The following is a 22,955-nucleotide window of genomic DNA, read 5'->3' as shown; positions in this document are numbered from 1 at the left end:
GCAGAGAAAAACTTGCTGAGTGCTCCTAAAACACACAATGCTCAACTATTAAAGCGATAGAATATTTATGTAATGTGTCTGCACTTTATCTCTTTCCCTAAACCTCAAAGCTACCCCTTGTCTAACCTTTAAAAGTTTGATAACACTCAGTGTAGTTAACCTTGTGCACTTCAGAAAGAGAGACAAACGTTTTGGAGGGTTTTAATGTTCATCCTTTTGCCTGGTCTAGAGAAGAAACTCTCATAATATCCTGAAGTGATATCCCTGAGAAAATACGGAGAGGAAAATAATTCTTTAAATGTTTTAGGGTATGCAAATGTGAAGAATGACTCTTATCACTTGGCCTTTTATGGCACATTATTTATTTTTGTCTGGTGAGGATGTGGTTCCTCAAACAAGAAAAACAATGATAACCTCAGTCACCGGTTTCTGCACTGCTCAGATTATTTACTCAATAAACAAAGCAAAAGAGTAGCTTCTGAATAATAAATGCCAAGAGGAGTTTGAGACAATGACTCAAACTGTGTCGACTATAAATCACATTAGTACAAAACATAGAGCATTTAAGTGTTCGTTTTAAACTTAAATCAGCTTGAAGGAGTAAATGTAATCTGCCCACTTCAGCAGCCTTGTTATTGGTAACCTCAAAGTGCTGCCAATCAGTTCCTACTCTGGAAACCGCACAATGTTTCAGTGGGTGAGGAAGACGTTCATGGTCACCACGAAGGTGAATGTAGGCTGCCTCTGCTTCCCACACTTCTATATCCACCTAATTATTCGTCCATCCTGATGACTCAAAGCTTGTTGTATGGCGACTTGGCAAACTGTCACACCCACACTGCTGTCAGATGAAGCTTTGTCTTCTGTTATCAAACCGCTAACTTCTAAAGAAGACATTTCTTAAATCCATCTCATTTCCGTCAGATTGCCTACAAGAGTGATTAGCATTTTGAAGCCGCACCTCGACACATGATGCAAACTGTGAAACACATTCGTACTCTGCTCTGCTCCCTGAGCACATACAATCAAGATGCCTTGTTAAGTTCCTTTGAATTAAATGTTTAAAACAGCAGGTTGGCACGATGAATGACTGTTAGTTTGTTTTGTTTTGTTTATACTATAATGGCAGATTTATCCCTTAAGGCGCAGGGCATTAGGAAAATAAATGACACTCTAAAACCTTTCAAAGTGATCAATCAGTCATCAGGCAAAGGATCACCAGGAGATCACACCTATTATTTCCTGTCATTGTCTTTGACTATCAAGAGGCATCTTGTTCCATGACCTCTTGAGGTAAAACAGACACACACTCTTTCTTTTATTGGATTATTTTACAATATGTGTTTCTCAATCCATAGCTGATGCAATAAGAGATCACACCTTGGTGTTGCTGATTCATTTTGCTATCCTGAAACAAATCAAGTTTAATGTGCAGGATAAAGCAGGAAGAGAGTGTTCTTCTGGTTTTTATGCAATGGTTTTTACTTGTGACTTTGCAGTTTTTCTTGTCAACCAATACAGGGCTGTAGCCAGAAATACTCAAGTCACGTTATTTTTGTAAAGTTCTTGCTCTCCAGAAAGTCTTTGACAGGTTTGTATTCATTTCTCCTAAAGGGGTCCTGAGATCTACAAGTCTCTCTGCTCTCACTGCAGTCGTCGTCGTCCCCCACCCCACCAACACCAGTGTCAGCCAGCGTACAAAGAGCTTGAGGTTGTATCGCTCCAGATCAATAATAAATAGGGTCAATGGAAAAGTCTTGAGCTGTTTTGTTTACTTATAGTATCTTTCCTGATTGAACTTTCTTCCGCATCATGTCCTGTTCTCTTTGTTATTTATTTTGGATGCTGCCTATTTGCAGTCTAGACTAATATTCTAACCCTTGTAATTCACCTTTGGCTATTTGCTGGTCAGAACGCCAGAGAAGATGGATAAATCCTCAGATAATGTATGTTATGTTGTTGTGGGTCTAACTTTGGTTTTGATTGTCCCGTGTGGATTTGTGCAACACATAATAACAAGCCACCAAAACTTTCCAATAGTTAGTTATAGTTACAGCTTTGTTTGTGTCACGGGCGAAGGAAGCAGGACCCAAATGCAGATTAACCTGATTTAACCTTGATTTCAAGGATAATGAAAAATAGAACTAGGACAGACAGAACACTCACCGGTGAACACAGTCAACAACGAAAGACGAACCGACAAAGACAGACAGAAAAACCAGAACTTAAATACACACAAGACTAATCACACAAACAAGACACAGGTGAGGAGGGAGGAGAAAACACAGGGGCCACAGGTGAACACAATCGGGTAATCAGACACACCAGGGAAACTAACGACAGGGAACCACAGACAAAACACACCGCAGACAGAAAACCAAAAACAGATCTAGACAAGACAAAACACCACAAAGACAGATCGTGACAGTACCCCGGAGCCGGAACCATGGCTGCTGGGCAAGGAACCGGAACACGGATCCATGGCTGTGTGGGGTGGTACTGGAGCACGGTACCATGGCTATGTGGGATGGTACTGGAGCACGGAACCATGGCTGTTGGGGCCTGTACTGGAGCCGGAACCATGGCTGCTGGGGCTCGGGCTGCTAGCCTGGCCTTGCGACGACTCCTCTTAGCAGCCTCCTGAATACTCCGTGGACCTCCATAAGCCTGACGAGTTCCGGAATACGACTCCTGGACAGGAGCAGGAACTGGGGAAGAAGCACGGGTTGACTTCAGGCGGAACCCACCAAGGCGTATGGTGCCAGGTTGGGAATTGGGAGACAGGGAGCTAGCATGCCTGGAATCACATGCTTGAAGGAAGTCCAAAATCCAGTCAGGTAAAAACTCAACAAAACATGGTTTCTCTGCTGCCAACCGGAGCGCCTCTACCAGAGCGGCCCTCTTCTGCTGAACACTGGACGCTCCCTTCCACCAATCGAAGCAGCAAGCCAGATAGAAAGTTAAATGCTGTAATTCAACCTCCCATGGATCATCTGCTGGGTCCATCTTGTGGTCGGTTCGTTCTGTCACGGTAGAGCGAAGGAAGCAGGACCCAAATGCAGATTAACCTGATTTAACCTTTATTTCAAGGAAAATGAAAAATAGAACTAGGACAGACAGAACACTCACCGGTGAACACAGTCAACAACGAAAGACGAACCGACAAAGACAGACAGAAAAACCAGAACTTAAATACACACAAGACTAATCACACAAACAAGACACAGGTGAGGAGGGAGGAGAAAACACAGGGGCCACAGGTGAACACAATCAGGTAATCAGACACACCAGGGAAACTAACGACAGGGAACTACAGACAAAACACAACGCAGACAGAAAACCAAAAACAGATCTAGACAAGACAAAACACCACAAAGACAGATCGTGACAGTTTGGTGTTCTGAACCAAACATAGACTGATCTAAAGTAAAATATCGTGTCTGCTTTGGTATAAACCATGAGAACAATAGTTCAGGTGTGAACATTGCTGAAGATGTGTGACTGCTGACAAACCTTGAAGATGGCTAGAAAAACAAAAAAGAAATTATTGGGAACATAATTAGCATCAACACACAGACATAGCAATAGTCGATGCCTTTGCTTTACTGAAAATGTATTTAGCATTCAGATAAAGACAGTTTGTGCTGGCAAAAGCTCCTACTACTAAAAGGTTGCTGATATTAAAAGAAATAAAACATGGATTGATTAGTCACGCAAAGATTAAATGGGAAAAACGAGTGAAGAAAATACACCATGCATAATTACCACAGGGATCCATACAATTAAAGCTACTAAAAGTGGTTATAAATTTGGTTTAGACATATATATAATAAGAGCACTGCTGGAGCCTCCATTTGCAGGGATTTGCTTTCTTATTGCTTGTACTTGCAGGCATTGGGAAATGTGTCTGAAAGCTAAATGTTAAACCAGCCGTTTTATTTTATATTTTCGCATTGGCACACTAAAGAGTGATACAGATCAGGATATATATATATATATATGTATATAAATTGTTTAGACACACCTAGGGTAATCAAAAAGCAGATGCAATTCAACTTCTCCAGCTATAAAATGAGATAAATAAACTGAATGCAACAGGGACTGCACCAATTTCTACTGGGATTGATTTGTTTGTTTCTATATACATTTGCCATAGCAGTAATTGAACTTCTCTATAAACAGTCAACGATTCAACTCTTAGTTGCTTTAAAGAGCAACTACATAATACATTTTTGAAGAATATGAATACTGTATCTTAACTGGTCTCTACAGTGTCACCTACAGCTACAGAGTAAACAGACTGGATGCAGTTACTCATTGGTGTTCATTTAGTTTTTAATAAAAAGGAGCCTGAGTACAAACTATTAATTTCATCTGGTCATCAGTTAATGAGTGTGCTCATCAATGGAACATAAAGGAACTGGTCAATAAGTGGTCAATATAATCCGCTTGGATTATTACCAAATTAAACAGAATGTCACATAATACCATAGCATTTAAGAACAGCTCATCTGGTTAGGGTTAGGGTGGAATGAGGATTGTTTCTTGCAATAATGTGCATTAGAAATTCATGGTTTTGTAAAGTCAATCATCAACCATGGAGTAGCCACAAAATATGAGCTTTACAGATAAAGCTTTAAAAAATAATAAGAATAGAGGTTTTCACCAAACAGCAACAGTATTGACGTTAGAGTCACATAGGCAACACCTATCTCTGGAATATGCAGTTTCTGAACTGATCACGTTTGTGTTTTATCTTTTCTTCCTACGTGTTCACTGTATGAGGTTCACTGAGGTTATTAAACATCCTCAGTGGGGTTTTCTGCAGGTCTTATTGGCACCATCACATTGCTGTCAGAATTACACAGCTCCAGTCAGACACGGATACTAATGATAAAGTGTGCTAAAAATACCTGAAGTATGTAGATGACTGTAGATGACTGTAGATGACTGGTGATTGGGCTTTCACATGACAAACATGTAACCAAGATTCATTAAGCTTTCATTCATCCTCCATACACACTGATTATGGTATCTATTCAATGGAAAATGCAGTCTCTCAACTCAACGTTGAGAGTTAGGGAATGTCACAAATATAAAAACACATCTTCCCACTCTGTTGCTCCATGTCAGTCTGCTGTCTGTTTCCTGCTCTGTCTCCTCTTCCATGGTGCGGAAACACATTTATCTTGCTTTTATACGCAGAGAACATGATTTGCATTTTAAGACATCCTCATTTCATGATATTTCATGAGCCTGCAGGCAGTTGGGAGCTTAGCAAAGAGGAACTAGCCATGCAAGCTAATTGGGCAGAGAGACAGGCATTACGGAAAAACCCTATCAAGCTCATTTTCTCTTTTTTGTTTTGAGTCTCTGAACTGGTTGGCATACAAAGGAATGCACCGGATATATAGTAAATCAACTTTTCTGCTCTTCCCGTGGAGAAAATGTGATAAAGTGCACTAAAAAGGAGGGCTGCACAATTACGGGCAAATAATGATCAAAATTGTTTCTGAGATCATGATTATTTATCATGATTTTTCATTGATTTTAGGGGAAAACATTTTTATTAAATTTCAGTTAAAAAAACAGATCACTCCTTTGATTTGTACCAAGATGTTTACCCCAAAATGTAAATCATCAGAGCATTGCTTTGACTTTGATGATACCTGCTATAATTGACAAATATTTGCAGGAGGATAATAGTGTCCCGTCAAATATGTTTGTCATGTTCATGTTAGTTTAGTTTATGTTCCACTTCCTGTTTTATTTTGTACTCACCATGTCTCATTCCAGGTCCCTTTACTTCCTGCCTTGGTTCTTTTTCCCGCCATCGTCAGCTTCTGCCCCGCCCCTGATTGTTTCCACCTGTGCCCACTTACCTCATGTATATATTGTCCTGTCTCCCCTTGTTAGTTGTCGGTTCGTATTGTTCGTTCGTTCCATGAAGCCAGATCCAAGCCATCGCAACCTGTTAAACCCCAAGGTTCCCCTCGGCGGGTCCTTCTTTTTTTTTTCACGACACTGTGTCTCAGGGGATCTTAATATTTAAGAACCTATTAATGTGTTATACCAGATTGACGGGAATAATCTCAGCTAACTGACTATATAAACCATTTTTACCAAAACAAAACACAAGTCTCATAAGAAGCATCTAAATGACCCCTGAGCGAAAAATGCTAACGCACTTTGGCACAGAACTCAAGATAAAATATACCCTTATTACTTATCGTAGCTGCAAATACAAGATATCCGATTAAAGCTGAGGTTCCACAGATTATTTAAGTATATATATATCATCACTGAGTGATCCGAACTCGCGACAGGGGAAGCAAACACAGACATCCCAACACATACCTTTATGTAGCTTTTACGGGAGATCGTCTCACCTTAGCTGTCAATCTGATCAAAAGACTTGTTCAATGGCATTAAAACGAGAAAAAACGCAGCTGAATCGGTTAATCTATAGGTTGATAATGTTTCTGTGGAATAATTTTTTTTATTTATAATCCATAATTCAATTTTTATGTAAAAATCGGAGAGTAAAAGTTAGCTGCTAATGGTAGCCACCAGAGTTATCGCAGCTTCCGGTTTTGGCTATGCGTCAATCTCACACACACACACATAGATAGAGATGTCAATCAGCAAAATCGAGCAAGGGGGGCCAGAGATAGGTCAAATCCACCCAAATTACCCCAGAAGTGGGTTTTTTTTGTGCTAAATCTCTCTAAAAAGGTCAAATTTCACTTGTTTTGCATCAATCTTGATACAGGGTACTTATTATATGTTGTAGTTTGGATTCCTAAAGCTTTTAGTCTACCATCCCATCATGCAAGTAATTTTTTTTTTTGGACGGACACAATAATTTAATTTGTTCTACTGTGTTCAATCTGAATTTACTTTAAAATAAAAACATCTATATTGATTCTGACACTTCTACATCCAACTCACAGGTGTAACCTTGCTTTGAGAAAAAAGATTATTAATTTAACCCTTTTAGAAGGGAAGATATGGTCATTTGTTCTGGGAATGTCATTTTCGAGCCTGAGACCTGAAAAACAGGCTCGGGGCTTAAGACTCACGGCCCGTCCACACAGCAGCTTTGAACAAATCTTGAAAATCTTGGAGCTGGGCGTGTCTGACAGCTTGGGGATTTTTTGCGAGCAACACGACCAACAACCAATCACATGAATCTCCCGCCCCCGACATACAAAGCAAAAAAAACAGGGATTTTATGCGAGCAATATATATATATATAAACTCCCCAAACAGGCGAAAACCTACCAGTTTCATCCACTGTCTCTGGCACCTCCCTACATGCCTGGTTCCTCCGGTTTGTATCCCGGTAAATAGTCTGGTCGTAAAGAACCGGGTGATTTGCTACCGTAATTTCTCGTTTGGAATATGAGGAAATGAACTGCGGTCTGGCTCTCCCTGCTTACACGCGGTTTGATTGGCTAGAGCTTCTACTGTCAGATTTGCATAAACGGGTTTGATTGGCTGACGCTTCCAGCTCAGCTTCAAAAGTTGAACATTGCTCAACTTTTGAATCCTGAACATCCTGGAAATCCTGTAAATCTTCGCTTCGCTCCCCCACAATGCAGTTCGGCGACAAGCGATGAAAAGTGACGTCATCCCCATTCAAAGTCAATGGGCAGAGAAGCGTTGGAAGTGGTGGAAGAATCGTCTAAAGCTGCTGTGTGGACGGGCCGTCAGTGTTTTGCCTTTTATCCTCCATTGTGAGCGCTTTACTTTTGACAGTTTGTTATATCCTCTGGAAGAGTAATATTGTTTTTGCAAAGTAAAGATTATTTTTCTTCAAACCTTTTTTGTCTGGGTTGAGCATTTGGGTTGTGCATTTGAGTCCTCATACTATTGAGCAGCGGCTCGTCTGGTCTTCAACCTTCCCACACCACGCCGCTCCTCCGCTCACTTCACTGGCTTCCGGTAACTGCTAGAATCCACTTCAAGACACTGGTACTTGCTTACCATGCTGTGAATGGATCTGGCCCTTCCTACATCCAGGACATGGTTAAACCATGCACCCCAGCGCGTGCACTACGCTCTGCATCAGCCAAACGACTCGCTGCACCCTCGCTGCGAGGGAGACCCAAGTTCCCATCAGCAAAAACACGTGGGTTTGCTATCCTGGCTCCAAAATGGTGGAATGAGCTCCCCATTGACATCAGGACAGCAGAAAGCTTGCACATCTTCCGGCGCAGACTGAAAACTCATCTCTTTCAACTCCACTTCGAGCGATAGAATTACTAACAAATAACTGCTAACAGAGCACTTATATACTAATAAAGGACTGGCTTATCTATAGCCAGTTGAGTAGCACTTGAAATGTTTGGCTCTATGAAACCTGATGTACTTATATGATTCTGTTTTCTTCAAGGTTGTGTCTTCCTGGTCGAATGTACTTATTACTACCTATGTTGCAAATGTATTATCTTTTCAATTTACACACGGCATCTATTGCACGTCTGTCCGTCCTGGGAGAGTGATCCCTCCTCTGTTGCTCTCCCTGAGGTTTCTCCCATTTTTCCCTTTAAACTGTGGGTTTTCTTCGGAAGTTTTTCCTTGTACGATGTGAGGGTCTAAGGACAGAGGGTGTCGTATTGTCATACTGATATTTTGTAAAAACTGTAAAGTCCACTGAGACAAATGTAACATTTGTGATATTGGGCTATATAAATAAACATTGATTGATTGATTGATTATTGTAAGTCGCTTTGGATAAAAGCGTCAGCTAAATGCAATGTAATGTAATGTTGAGTCAAGATCCTTAACAAGATAAGGCTTAAAATACGGCTCTTCTTCACCTATAGCAGCTATATGTCACGGTCCAAGTGTCTCAATTTAAAACTAAAGGAGCACTGACTCAGGGTCAGCAGGAGATTTTGAATACTGCACATTTGTGGTCTGCAAACTTGCTCCTGTAGTTGACTCCTCAAAAACGTTGAACCACATTTTCGGTGTCCAAGCAGTGATTTGTAAGATGAGCTATGTATATCACAAATTAGTTAGTTAGTTAGTTAGTAGATAAAAACTAAAAACTATAACCTTGCAGCCTATAAGCATAAGCATGCAAGAGTCATGCAGGAGTGGGGAATCTCTCTGCAACATGTATAGGACAATCATTTCTGAAGATTTTTCTCTCCAGCTAACAATGTATTTCAGGCTATTTTGCATGTTGTGCTGTGCTGCAACCAGTTTGAACTTCTGTTCAGCGAGTGCAACACAATCAGGTTTAGATTTACTCTGCTTTCAGAGCCTTTATTCACAAACATTGATGGGAGCTCTCGTTGACTTCAATTATTTCACACATTCTCTTTTCTCTCCCTATCTTGTAAATTGCTGCGTTTAATCTCACGCGTTGCCTCGTCTTGCTCCAGGGTATGCTGTGTGTGCTTTGAAACTATCAAAGCTTTTTCTTGTTAACACCAATTTAGGTTTCGCTACTCAAGTCTCTATCATTTACGTTGATGTAGATGACATTTTAAGTCCTGGAATTCGTTTTTAAAGACTGCAGCTTTGACATTGATTTATTGTATTATGGGGCAAATTGTTTTCTTCTGGAAGAAAGAGATAATCTAGCTCACTGCCACTGTATCTTTCTAAATGAAGTCACATACAGAGAAACAAGGTAGAAAGCAGAAGATGGTTAGAGACAGAATAGAAAGACAGGTAGAGAAGAGAGAACTGTGCTAATGAAAATGTCAGCAAGAGGAGATGTTCGCAGTGTAGACCAAAATTAGCTGTCATGATTAATGGCCTGAATTTCTTATTCTCTCACCTCATCTCACTTCTCTCTTAACTCCTCTGCCGTCTTGTACCTTAAATAACTTTAATCACCACCGAAATATATGAGCTCATCCTTCCATAGCAGAAAATAAGTTTTCTTTGTAGAAGACAAATCAATAGTACTTTTACCGCTTCTCATTCAAGGTTAGGTATTTGTAAAAACAAATGAAACCCTAAAGGTTATTGGGTTATGTATACACAGCATATGCTTCATATATTTTAAGATGATTAATATATGCTCTGCATTAATCTCAGAATAAAAACATAATTATCTGCATGGCTGGATAAGATGAGGGCAAAGGGTTTGAAAAAGTTATTTGCCATTTGGGTGAATCAGCCTTTGTGAAAGGTTATAAACTATTCTAATATCAACACACTTTACAATATGAGTCAAATATGAAACTTAAACAACTGAAAAACAGTTACTTTAACGAATGTCTGTTTTCCAAACTTTGGTAGCTTGAATTTATGAAGGCCAGTAAAGATCCATTCCCCTGGCACAAACGTTATCCATGAAATATACTAAAACTTTTCTGAAACAACAATCAATGTATGATTTTCAGAAACAGCCTAAAAACTATGAGATGAACTCTGACACAAAACAGCCCTCACATCACATATGTTTCCAATGGTGAAAGTTAATTAAACCGAGCAAAAAATGGAAACCCTAAACCAGTTTTCTCCCCCTTTATCATTACAGTTTCCAGTTATCTCTCTGATACAAAGTAGAAAAATGTTCTCAATATAAGGGATTTCCCCTTTTTTAAATTCAATTGAAGACAGCAAAGATGAAGCTTGTCACCTTCAAATACTGTCAAGTGACAGAGCCGTGAGAGAGGAACTCCACTTAAGTGCCAAACTGGATGGATGTTACTTTTTGGGATTTATTCAAAATCAAATGACAAAAATGTCAGGGGCAATTTGCTTTAATACGTCTCTGAAGGTTGAATCTTTTTGTGTTGTGTGGGACCAAACAAAATATGTGATTTACGTCAGATAGGGTAAAATAAAGCCATTAAAGGCAGTGTGATAACTTGCACCTGTCGTCATCTTTGTTTATGCCCGGACCCACCAGAGATGAACAATAGCTCTGTTGAAGGCCCACCTGGAATTCCTCCCCTCTCAGCTGATGATTAAAAGTCCCCTGTGATGCCCCGAGCAGCCCACACAAACACACACACACAAAATATCACCAAAGATTTATCTCTCAGTTCTTCCTCCTCTTCTTTCACCTGAGCATTTGATGCCTTTATGGGGCCTTGACACACAACTGAAGAAAAAGGGAAGACAAACATATCTTTGGATGAAAAGGAAGTGTAAAACCTGAAGTATCAATTGAAGAAAAAGAGGCGATTCGATGTCGACATCCCAAAATAAACTTTCTGAAAAGTTTCATGAAGAGAATTAATTTGGCCAGGCTGCTGCTGGCGATGGTTGAACAAGGAAAGTTTGGGCAGTTGTTGACTTATCTGTGTCTGGTTCCCAGTGCTGTGTTGCTGGTGCTAGTCAGCATTTTTTGCCTCGCAGAGCAATGAATGCTTCTGAAGTTACAGTAAACAAAATTCAAATTGCAGTTTTCATAGCCTGCAGACTAAACAGCAGACTCTCCCACCAGACAGCGATGAGGTTGTCCCATACCTGTCGTCCCACCTGAGGTACACGTCGAAAAAAAGAAGACGTAAAGTTTGTTTGCCAGGAAAATAATCCCATCTCATATATATTATTCAATGACTCAGTTTTCCTAAGGTGCTTGTTTTGTGTTCCTGCTTGTCTTAGTTATGGCTACTCAAACCATGATGTTCAGTGCTTCTGACCTCAGCCACAGTTGGTCTATCGGGACTTTGAGGCTGGCATACTGTTCCTGCCGTTGTGCTTGTTAATCATCATAGTCTCTGAGGAAATCCATATAGAAGAGACATAATGAAATAATGATATAATGAATCAGAAATAAAGGACAGACATAGGGGAGCATATATCTAATCTAAATAGCCTAGTGAGAGTTGGGGGGGAAAGCGGAATTTTCCATCCTAAAATAACCCATCCATAATAAAAAAAAGAGGACGTGTGCATACAAATGTGTATTTCCACTCACATTTAATAACCATGCATTATCTGGGTTCACAGATTGCATGCACACACTCCATTTCTCAATCTCACCAGGGCTTTCACTTTTCCATAGGGGCTACCTTAAAATATATGCGTTTCATGTCATTAGACCCTCACAGGTTCTACTCAAACTCTACTCACACAGTGACAGAGAAGAGAGGGGATTGCCCACAGAGAGGAAATGGAAAAGACACTGGGAATTTTAAATCAGACAGCTAACAGGTCACACATTGACATACACTCGATTATCTGCATGCTTCCATGACCTTGAAAACCTGCAGGTTGCCACCTATAATCTGTGTTTGAATAACTGTAAACTCCACATCCTTTTGCAGTAAGTGGATCCGACGAAAAGAGAGGGTGATTTAACAGATGGCCCTCCCACTAATTTGAGCATTTCTGATTCCTCTTAATTGTCTATTGGAGGTATACTGTATGCCAATGGGCTATGGCCAAGAGTCTTAACCTGAGTCAACAACACACCTATAACCCCCTGCAAATAGCATCTGCCTATTTCATTTCACTTCTTCTGACAGTCCCCCTTTTATTTGGAAGCTTTGTGTTGTACCCAATGACTCTTCTCTCTTCGATAAATATTTCAAAAGCTTACAGCACCGGTATATTCATGTTCTGTATAGACCAGCAGCACAAGGGAATTAAGTTATCAAAGAAGAATTTCCATACATACCTATACATCCAAAACAGTATCTAATGCAGAGGTGCCCAGTACGTCGACCGCGGGCGACCGGTCGCCCGCGGGGGCAAAGCTGGTAGATCGCGAGTCATTCTTAAAAAAAAAAATCCAGCTCCGTTAAAATAGACAAAACAGGTTTTGATCCCTCCTCCCTTGGCCTCCCTGCCACTTAATTCAGGAGTTTACTTGATTGACAGAAAAAGCGACCTATCGCTTTCCAGTCTGTTAACCCAGAATGCAAAGCGATACAAAATCAGTCAAGTGCCGGGAAAACTCAAATTAAGTTAAAGAGACAAACAAGAGACAAACAACAAAATGAGTGCGGGACCGAGCAAGAAGCTAAAGACAAACCACTTCCACCCAGAATGGGAGGAAGAATATTTGTTTGTGATGTCACATTCAAAGGTTATTTGCCTTATTTGTAAAGCAAGCGTCGCTCTGCCAAAGAAAGGTAACGTGGAGAGGCATTATCGGAGTGTTCACAAGGCATATGACAGCGACTTCCCTCCGAGTAGCGAGTTGAGAAAGGTCATGTATTATTGCTACACAAACATTATCTCGCAGTCTTAGTGTCGCCAACTCGTTTCTAACATGCAAAAAGACAAACAAATGCGTCTATGGTCGGTGTATTTTTGATCTTTCCAATCGAGACGAGATCTCTCTCTCCCCCGTCTGTGCGCGAGGGGGCGGGGCAGTTTACACACACGCGGCTGCTACAAGCAGCAACACACGGCGGGGATGGCGGAGAGAAGCGCTCCAAGGTGTGGTTAAATGTTACCCGTCTTGAGGTGGACAATGCTCCTTGCCAAGAGTTTTTAGCATGTAAGGGCGGTAACACGAGCAATCTATCTAAACATTTATCAAAAGTGCTCCACATCCAGACGGAGGAATGCACCGGGTTCCACTGTCTTTCTAGCAGCTCTGTAGCTCCATCCACGAGTAACGTTTCCACGTCAGGTCTTATGTATGCTAGCAGCAACACACGCAGTTAACACCATGATACAAACATGGGTTAATGATTAGAGGAAACTGAGTTACTTATTTTGTTAAAGTTTCAGCTATTCTGTTCACAGTTCTGTCATCAGATTATTTAATAGGATTTGTTAAAACATTGTTGTTTCTTTTGATGCGAAATATTATTTATTTAATTTAAATAAAAAGCAATGTTAATTTTGTAAACAATTTGTTAATTTAATAATATATGTATTTTTGAATCAAGTATTCATCTTTATTGTCTTCATTGTTAGTTTCCACATGCCTAAAACAACCTCAAGTTAAATCTAAAAGTTGATGGCTAAATAAGAGCGTTTGAGAAATTGTGCAAGGCATACAGTAATAGTCTGAATAGTCGATTAGTCGTTTCATTAATCGATAGATTAATCGATTATCAAATTAGTCGTTTGTTGCAGCCCTATTGTAGTTATCCCATGTATAAATAAAACGTGTTATTCAGCAACCCTTGCAATTTGGGATTGTATTTTTGGTTGGTAGACCTCGGTGAGCTGGTCATTTCAAAAGTAGCTCACCAGCCCAAAAAGTGTGGGCACCCCTGATCTAATGTGTAGCCCGGGTGTAAATAGCATTGTTAGCTACGGACACCCGGGTGTAAATAGCATTGTTAGCTACGGACACCCGGGTGTAAATAGCAGCTGCCTATTTTATTTCACTTCTTCTGACCAGTCCCCCTTTATTTGGAAGCTTTGTGTGCAGTGACTCAATAAATATTATAAAAGCTTACAGCATCTGGAGTTTCCGGCATATTCATGTATTCCGGGTGCAAATAGCATTGTTAGCTACGGACACCCGGGTGCAAATAGTTTGTTTGTGGAGTTATGGCAGGTAATTAGCTCCATAGAATTTTGGAACCTTTGGACAGAACCTGGCTAACTGTTTCCACCTTTTTCCAATGTTTGTGCTAATCTAAGTTTAGCTGTTGATTGCTCTAGCTACATATTTACCGTACAGATGAGAGTGGTATCAACTAACACATCTCGAATTACTCTCAGCATGACAAGAAATAAATGTGCAATCATAATGCAAAACCATTCCTATATTTAATTCTTTTAAAGCAGGACTTTTATTGGATCATCTTTGCAATTCATACATTTTACTCAAGCCTTAGATCTGAAGTAAAAGAGCCTGTGTTTCTTGTCCAAAACTACTGTTTTTTATTTTTCTCTCACAGTGCTCTACTATTACATCATAACTCAAAGAGAAGTTATTGAGTATCCACCTGCTAATGCATCACTCGGCTAATGCACTGTACTTTTGATTCCGATAACTAATTCCACCCCCAATGGCAATGAGTTTCTCTTTCTCTGTGTGAGTTCCTCATGCTGTGAGAGTATGAGGAGGGGGCAGGGGGCAGGGTCCAGAGGAGAAAGGTTTCTGGGAAATAAGTGATTTATTCCCAGGCATTACCATGGGAACATCATGAATACATTCAGAGTTAGGTAAGAATTCACTTGTCTCTCTGTTTCATCTTGTGCAGTAGAATGAGGGTGTCACTCGTCACAGTATGTTCATGGTTTTATTCTTGGAGCTTCCCAGGGATTGTATTTTATAGTAGGCTGAATCTCATACTGTGGTTGATGAATGGGACTTTACACCATTGTTGCGCCATCCACATTTTTACCACATTTATATATCAAAGAGATATGATTACATTTAACAAGAGGCTCAAGGGATCAAGCGATATCTACAAGATATTGAAGAAAGACTCTCCTGCAAGACAATTCAGAAGATGGAGTCATTTGGGCAGCTGTGTTATTTTGAAGATATAAATCTAAGATATAGGAACAATAGAAAAGTAATCTGCATGTAGTGTGGCCTTGCAGAATGAATTACCTTAAGTGATGCTTTAAATGTAACGCTCTGTCACAATTAAAACGCATGTGGCCATGGGCATAGGAAGCATCGTCAATGTGGGTGGGACAATATGACAGGGGGTGTGGGCAGGTGGTGGACCTCACCTCCTCTAGGGGGGTCCGGGGGCATGCTCCCCCGTGAAGATTTGTTTTAAATGTTGAAGTTAAAAGCATCAATCTGCTGCACTTTGAGAGCAGCATTAGGGACTAAATCTATGGAGATACATCTCTCAACACCCATGTGAAACAGAACTGTAAACAGATATTTTTCTTTATGCATATTTTACAAATCACTCCCCTTTTAAACTGTATTATTTTACTGTCCTATAGAATGAGTTGGAATTATTTCATATTCTCTTATTTTTTATAACTATAATGATCATATAAAAGTGTGCCTTGGAAATACTTGTTTACATAAATGATTACCAAACCGTTTGAGACCCACTAAGTGAACCATCTAAACCCTCAGAGAGTCCTTTACCTCACTGAGCTGTAGTTATCAGTCAGACAGGAGTTTGTATTTTAGTTGTCAACAGTAGGTGGAATTTTGTATCAACTACCATTACAAATATGTATACATCCCTTTGTCAGCTCAACCAGAACTCCACTAAACTTCATAATCTCAACTCAAAGTTATATTTAAGTATTTTTTGATTTATTCAGCAAAAAATAATTTCCAAACAAGAACATTCTTTCAGTAGATAAGTTGAAAAAATAGATTATCAAGACGGACTTTCTTTTGGTTGTATTTGTGAAGTTCTATGAATCTGAAAACATCACAGCAGCCTGTGAAAAATCTCTCTTGTCGGTTCAAGTAAAAATCTGTAATTCCACAAAGGAAAAAAGCAAATAGTGTTACACAGTTTAATGTATGGAGGTAATTGGATTCCTCAATAACTCACTCACTCTTTTTCATTTCTTACTTCAAATATCTCTTTGCCTCAAACTCTCTGTTTCTCATCGAAAGAAGAAGATCAAAGATAAAGCAATGTTGCCGCTCCGTACTGCAAATATAAATATTGATTTTTAATGATGTTGGAAGTATAACAATTTAGACAACATCTGAGAATAAAAGATAAAGAAAGATAGTGGGGCCATGGCACATAAAGTCGGATATAAAGTTTAAAAATAACTGAATACAGTTTTATAAGCATACACTTCACTTACTACCCTCCACATAAAGTACACATTGGTTTAGAGAGCTCTGGATGGCCTGCAGAGCATCCCTCGGGTTCAGTGTTTTTGCTTCAGAGCATTTTAGCTGTGATGGTGTTCACTTGAGAAGTAATACCAGCCACCCAGACCTTTTTTGTTAGTGACAGAATTAGTTTTCAGTACATTTTTAAAGTGACCATTGATTAAAATAATAATATATTCTAACTTTATTTCAATCAGAAGAGACTTAGTTGAGGTTGATAGCGTTTGTATTGCCATGTGCGCAATAGTGTTTTTTGGAGATTAGACCCCATCATACTGTGATGAATTAGGGGGAGGGGAAGCCAACTAAAAAGAGAAACCCCCCCTGGGTCTAGATACTGGTGGTGGTGAATACTAAGGGAAAATAAAATCCGGAGTGATGAGGGTTCTTCTGGGCTGTCCTGCCTTGGATCTGAACAGCTGGAGGTGAAGGAGGTGGAGGAGGGTTGCATCAATTCTCCTGAACGATGCTGACGGGGGAGAGAAGAGCGGATTTAAACGTTTTGCCTGGTGTGCTGATTGGCTGTGGGAAATAAGACGCGGCCGATTGGTTAGTCGGGGTGAGTTGCGCCTTTTGCTAATTGAGAAAGGGGGGCGAGTGAGTGAGGGAGAATTGTGAATGAGAGCGTGGGAACCAGTTTTCCTGAAAGAATTTACACTGAGCTTCATTTATACAGCACTGTTCAAAACAAAGTTACAAAGTGCTTTATATGAATTCAAAACAGGCGGCAACAGAGAAAGCGGTCAACAATCCCCACGCTACCCCTAAAGATATACAGCGTTTCAACAAAAGCAACAATAAGTCATTATACAATGAAGACCTCTGGCTCTATATAGGCCAATTCATAACAGGATGATGTATGTCAGATAGCAAAAGCCAACCATTGTTTTTATCAAGAATACTAAAAGTAACCCTGGCAAAACAATCTAACTAAACTTATATGCACTTATTTGTTATCAGTTAACAGTCACTTAAGTATGCACTGTATGAGTTAGACAGTGATTTATTAAATTACAGCCTGCTTGTATTACCCCTCCAGTAATATGGACACAAGGACAACACTGCAGTCTGTAGTGGATCATCCTCAGGTCAATGTAAGTGCCTACACCACCCTTTCTATAACAGTGAATGATCAAAGGAGCAGCTAAACCATAGGGGCTATGCCCTTGCTTTTTCTAGCCCAGTGTCATATAATACAACGAAACAAGCTTTTATCTGAAAGTATAATCATAAAGAATAAGTACAAGGGAGAAAAGAAAATCATAAGAAGAATCTATTTAAAAAAAAGAATGCGTGGTAGAAAATAACTTAAGTGATGAAGAGTAGTTCTTCTTAAGTCTTTAAGACTGTTGAAAGACAAGCCCTTTGCGTATTGGAGAATTGATTTATGGAGCTGTAGTAAAAACATGGAGAAGCAGAGGATCCCCTGTGACTGTATCGCAGCAGATTCTGGCAATATAGACACTATTTACTCATTCTTCCATTCATTATTGTCAAGGAAATGCGACTGGAGCAGATTTCGTACACCGTGTTACAGGAGAGAAAATCCATACTGTACGTACTCTGTGAGTGTCATTACTGATTATCATCATCAATTTACGATCCTCTTAGCGCTCCGATGCTCTTCCTTGTCTCTGCTTAAGGAGATCATGTTCCTATTTGTTATAAATAAGTTAAAATAAGCTGGGCCACATACTTTCAAAAATATTGTTGCCAGTTTGCAGGTGGGTAGCGTCTTGCTCTTGGTACAAGGACACACTGCTGTCCTCATTATAGATGTCCATCACTGTGTGGGTTTCTGTGTGCAAACGTCTCTCTCTGCTTCTGCATGTGTCATCTAAGATTCCCTGTCAAGCTTTATCCAGCAATCAGACATAAAAACTCAGTTTGTCAGCAGCTTGAAGCCAGTTAAACTACTCTCATTAAACTGTGAAAGCACGCTTGTGCTGCTATATATGGTTTGTTATTGATATTTTCCTCTCCTCCTCAGGTACCCAGTGCTGGAATTGGGCCGGTACTCACCGGTACGCAGTACCGGCACTTCTGGTTCTGACCCATGGAGTACCGGCACTTCTTGCTCAGTACCGGCATGCTGGCGGTACTCCGGTACTCATGCACCGTGCCAGTACTCAACACTCTCCCGCCGTTCTTATTATACATCCATATATATATATACAGCCGCCCGGTAGGCCTACTCAGTAGATGCGTCATGAGGTGCCGAACGGACATTCTCATCTCTCTAACCGCTGGAGTTTCACAGCGGCTGTCAGCTGTTTACTCCTGTCATTCAAACAGAACGTGCTGGAGAGGGGGCGGGGCTTATCTTCTCCATGTAAATACTGTGGTGGAAACGACTATGTCAAAATTAACCTATTTGACCGTGATTTAATAGTAATACACGTTTCAAAATAATAATAATAATAATAATGCCGAAGTAACAACATACTGAAAACTGTTAGTAAAACCATGTTTTAATGCTTTACAATTTACATACCTAGATGCACGTGTGTTGTGTTTATGCAGTGCAACTCCCACCCAGTGGGTGGCTATGTAGAGTGATAGAACAGAGCAGGCACGCCCCCGAGAGAAGGAAAGCAAGTCACGTCACAAATTAGCATTTCTAAAATGTTAGCGTGGATTAATAAAAGTGCAAAAAGACAGCGGTTGTCGCCGGAAGAAACTTCAAATACAGAGAATGCTGTGCCTGTGTTGGAAATTGTGTCTGATGGGGAGCTTTCTTTGGTTGATCCTCCTGCTCCAAGTTCTAGTGCATTAGCATTAGCACTAGCTCCGCCGCCTCCTCCAGAGCCTCTAACGTTAGCTGCTGCAGGCGCAACTGCCACCACCAACACCGGGCAAAGCGATGCACCTGACTGCTGGACAACGGACCAGGTGCAATATTTTTGCAAGACCAATGCATGGCTCCTTCTTAAAGATAAGAAGCTAGGATGTCGGATATGCAGAGATCATGTCAAATCTTTGGGAATACACACTGGACAAGGACTGAAACTGTCAACTGAATGGGGTGAGTGTGCAGTGTCTCATTTCGGTGTTGACAAGGGCAAACAACAAGCTAGCCTGAGAAAAAAAATCAAAGAACATAAAGAATCACAAGCCCATGTAAAAGCTGCTGACATCCTTACATCTGCTTCACGTGAAACTATTCAACATCAAGTGCAGTCTATGCATAAATCTGAATTAGACACCACTATCAGAGTTTTTCGAACGGCATATAAAATTGGCAAACATAGCCGGCCATTCACAGACATGCCAATTGATTTGAATGTACAGAAACTGAATGGGCTGAACGTGGGCAGGGTTTTGCACTCCAATAAAACCTGTGGCGAAATCATCGACCACATAGCTCATGAGCTGAAGAAAAAAATGGCAAAAGACATTACAGAAAACCAAAGAAAACTCTGTGTTTTGGTCGATGAATCTACCACTATTAGTGGTAAAACGGTGCTTGTTGTGTGTCTACGCTCAGCATTAGCTGATGCTGAGCCCGAAACGTTTTTTTGGGAGCTGATCGAGTTGGATGGAACAACGGCTGATGACATCACAAAGGCGTTAATGGAGTGTCTTGGAAGAGATTTTAACGAGGACTTTTTAGGTCAGTGTTTCGTTTCTTTTGCATGTGATGGGGCTTCAGTCATGCTAGGGAAGAGAACAGGCGTTGCTACCCAGTTGTGTAGTAAATTCCCAAGCCTGTTTGTGTGGCACTGCTCCAATCATCGTCTAGAGCTGGCAGTTGGGGATGTGGTCAAGGAGGTCTCAGGGCTCAATCATTTCCAGATCTTTTTTGACAAACTCTATTCCTTGTTCCATGCCTCCCCCAAAAATCAGAGGCAGTTAGTGCAGTGTGCGCAAGCAGTCGGACAGCGTCTCCTGGTGATAGGGCGTGTTTTGTCCATCCGCTGGGTGGCTTCAAGTGAAAGGAGCGTCAGAGCAGTCTGGGAAAACTACCGAGTGCTTCATGATCACTTCACAAATGCTGCAAACGACACGAGCAGGGATTCCAGAGACAGAGCAAAGTACAAGGGCCTGGATGATGTGCTCACATCTGCAACGTTTGTCAGCAATCTGGGACTGATGTACGATGCGCTCACAGAGCTCAGCGACCTCTCTCGGCAACTCCAAAAAAGAGAGATGACACTGCCTACAGCAGATAGGCTCTTAACTCGAGAAATACGAGTTTTTGAATCCATGGTCACCATGCCTGGCCCACACATGACTACAGTTCATACAGCTCTAGCTGAGAAGTCCTTCAAGGGTGTTGCCCTGCGTGAGAATGGCAGGCTTGTACAGATTCATGCAGGTCAGTTTTTCCGCAGTATGGTAGAGAATCTGAGACACAGAATGACTTCCACAACCTCCTCTCATGTCAGCACAAGAGAAATCCCATTACATGGCCGGGAGGCCCGGGACAATCAGCTAATCCAGGACATGAAAGTTATCCATCCTGGAAGTTGGCCTGAAGAGGAGTTAGACGTACAGTATGGGGACGTAGAGGTGCTACGTTTGTGCGAAGTGCTGAAAGTGGACAGAAGAGAGACTGTTCAGGGCTTTCGCAAATACAAGGAAACCAGGGCATCCCGTACACCTGCTGCCATGGAGCCTCTACTGAAAGCAGTCCGAACCATCGCTGTCTCCACTAGTGAGTGTGAGCGGGCATTCAGCTGCATGAACGATATCCTTACTGCAAAAAGGAATGCTCTCTCTGTCAGCCGACTGTCCAGCCTGGTTTTCATTAAATGTAATGGACCATCACTAGGACAGTTCAATCCGGAACAGTATGTGAGGTCCTGGCTGGCAAAGGGAAGGAGAAGTGCTGATGAAAGAGCCTGTCCAGCTCCAGCCCCTGATACTGATGTCCCCAAGGCCTTCTGGAGCCTTTTCTAACAATGTGAAGTATATTGCAAAGCAGCTCACCCAGTGAGAAGACTTTTGGCATAATGTGCCGATTTGTACAGATCCTGGAGATAGAAGGACTTCAGACCAACCAGGGAGTTATCTGATCAGCTTGGTGTTCAATGTAACTCTTTACCATGGCTCAGACTTTGTTACTTGCAGTTACAGTTTCTCATTTTAGATTGTGCAAATTTTGCATTTGTTTTTACATGTTCTTTGTTCATGCTCTTTATCATTTTTCTGAGTTGGAAAGTTAGATTGCATCATAGTTTACTTTATACATATTTGTATTCTTCAGTGGTGAAGTATATTGCAAAGCAGCTCAGCCATGTGAGAAGACTTTTGGCACTTTTTCGTTTTTCGTTTTCTGAGTTGGAAAGTTAGATTGCATTCAAAATGTACAGAAATACTTAATTTTGTTAAAGCTTTTTATAAAAAATGCTTCTGACCAGAGCTTTGTTTCCTTGTCATTAATGTTGAACACTACCAGAGGGGCTCTCACCTGAAAGGTCTCTGCTTCATGTGTCTTCAGCAGAAGATCTAGACTTTGATTGCTATATTTTCAGTTAATATTGACCTTACTGAGCTTTAGCCATATCCGCTGCCTATCATAAAAAATGTTAAGTACAGTGAACCTTTCTAAAATATACAGTAGTAAAGAGACAAACCCACCAGCATTATAGTAGCCAAATTCTTGTTTGTGGGCTGTATATATACAATTGACTTGAAAAAGTTGCTGATTTTAGAGTACTGGCACCTTTTTCATTCCAATTCAAGCACTGCAGGTACCTCAGCATCTAATCTAATTAAAACCCCCATACAGGTTTAGATACAAGTCACTGTCTATTGAGATATGTTATGCCACATTTACATTTTATTCTTCAGCTTCAGTATTGTGTGTCAGTTCTAAATCAGCAGATCTCAGCTGAAGATATTTACTTGAGAACAATATAGCATTGGATAAAAATGTTCTTTGGAGTAACCAAATATCTCTTCAATAACAACGAAAGAAAAGGCAAATTAAGATAGCTAAAGTGCCTTGAAATAATAATAATCATATATATACAGTCTATGCTTGAAACGAGAGTTCCTTGTTGATAATATCTGTTTAAGTGAGGTGTGCATTTAGTCTAGGAAGGATCAGAGTGTACTGCAGTCTCCACCTCTCTGAAGTCCTGAAGAGAGGGTGACATCACAGCCCTATTGACCAAAAGGAGAAATGCAACAAGCTGCTCTCACTTCTTAATTAGCAGTCAGTCCCCACACCCTGCAACAGCTGATCTCAATTACCCTCCAATCAACACAGAGGAATTGGGACATTTAGCTAAAAATCAGTTGGAGAAAAGGAAGCTGTAAACAAATCACAAAGAAC

The sequence above is a fragment of the Gymnodraco acuticeps genome, unplaced genomic scaffold (genome assembly GCF_902827175.1).
Source record: "Gymnodraco acuticeps unplaced genomic scaffold, fGymAcu1.1, whole genome shotgun sequence".
Taxonomy (NCBI): domain Eukaryota; kingdom Metazoa; phylum Chordata; class Actinopteri; order Perciformes; family Bathydraconidae; genus Gymnodraco; species Gymnodraco acuticeps.
Note: the sequence above shows the minus strand (reverse complement) of the source record.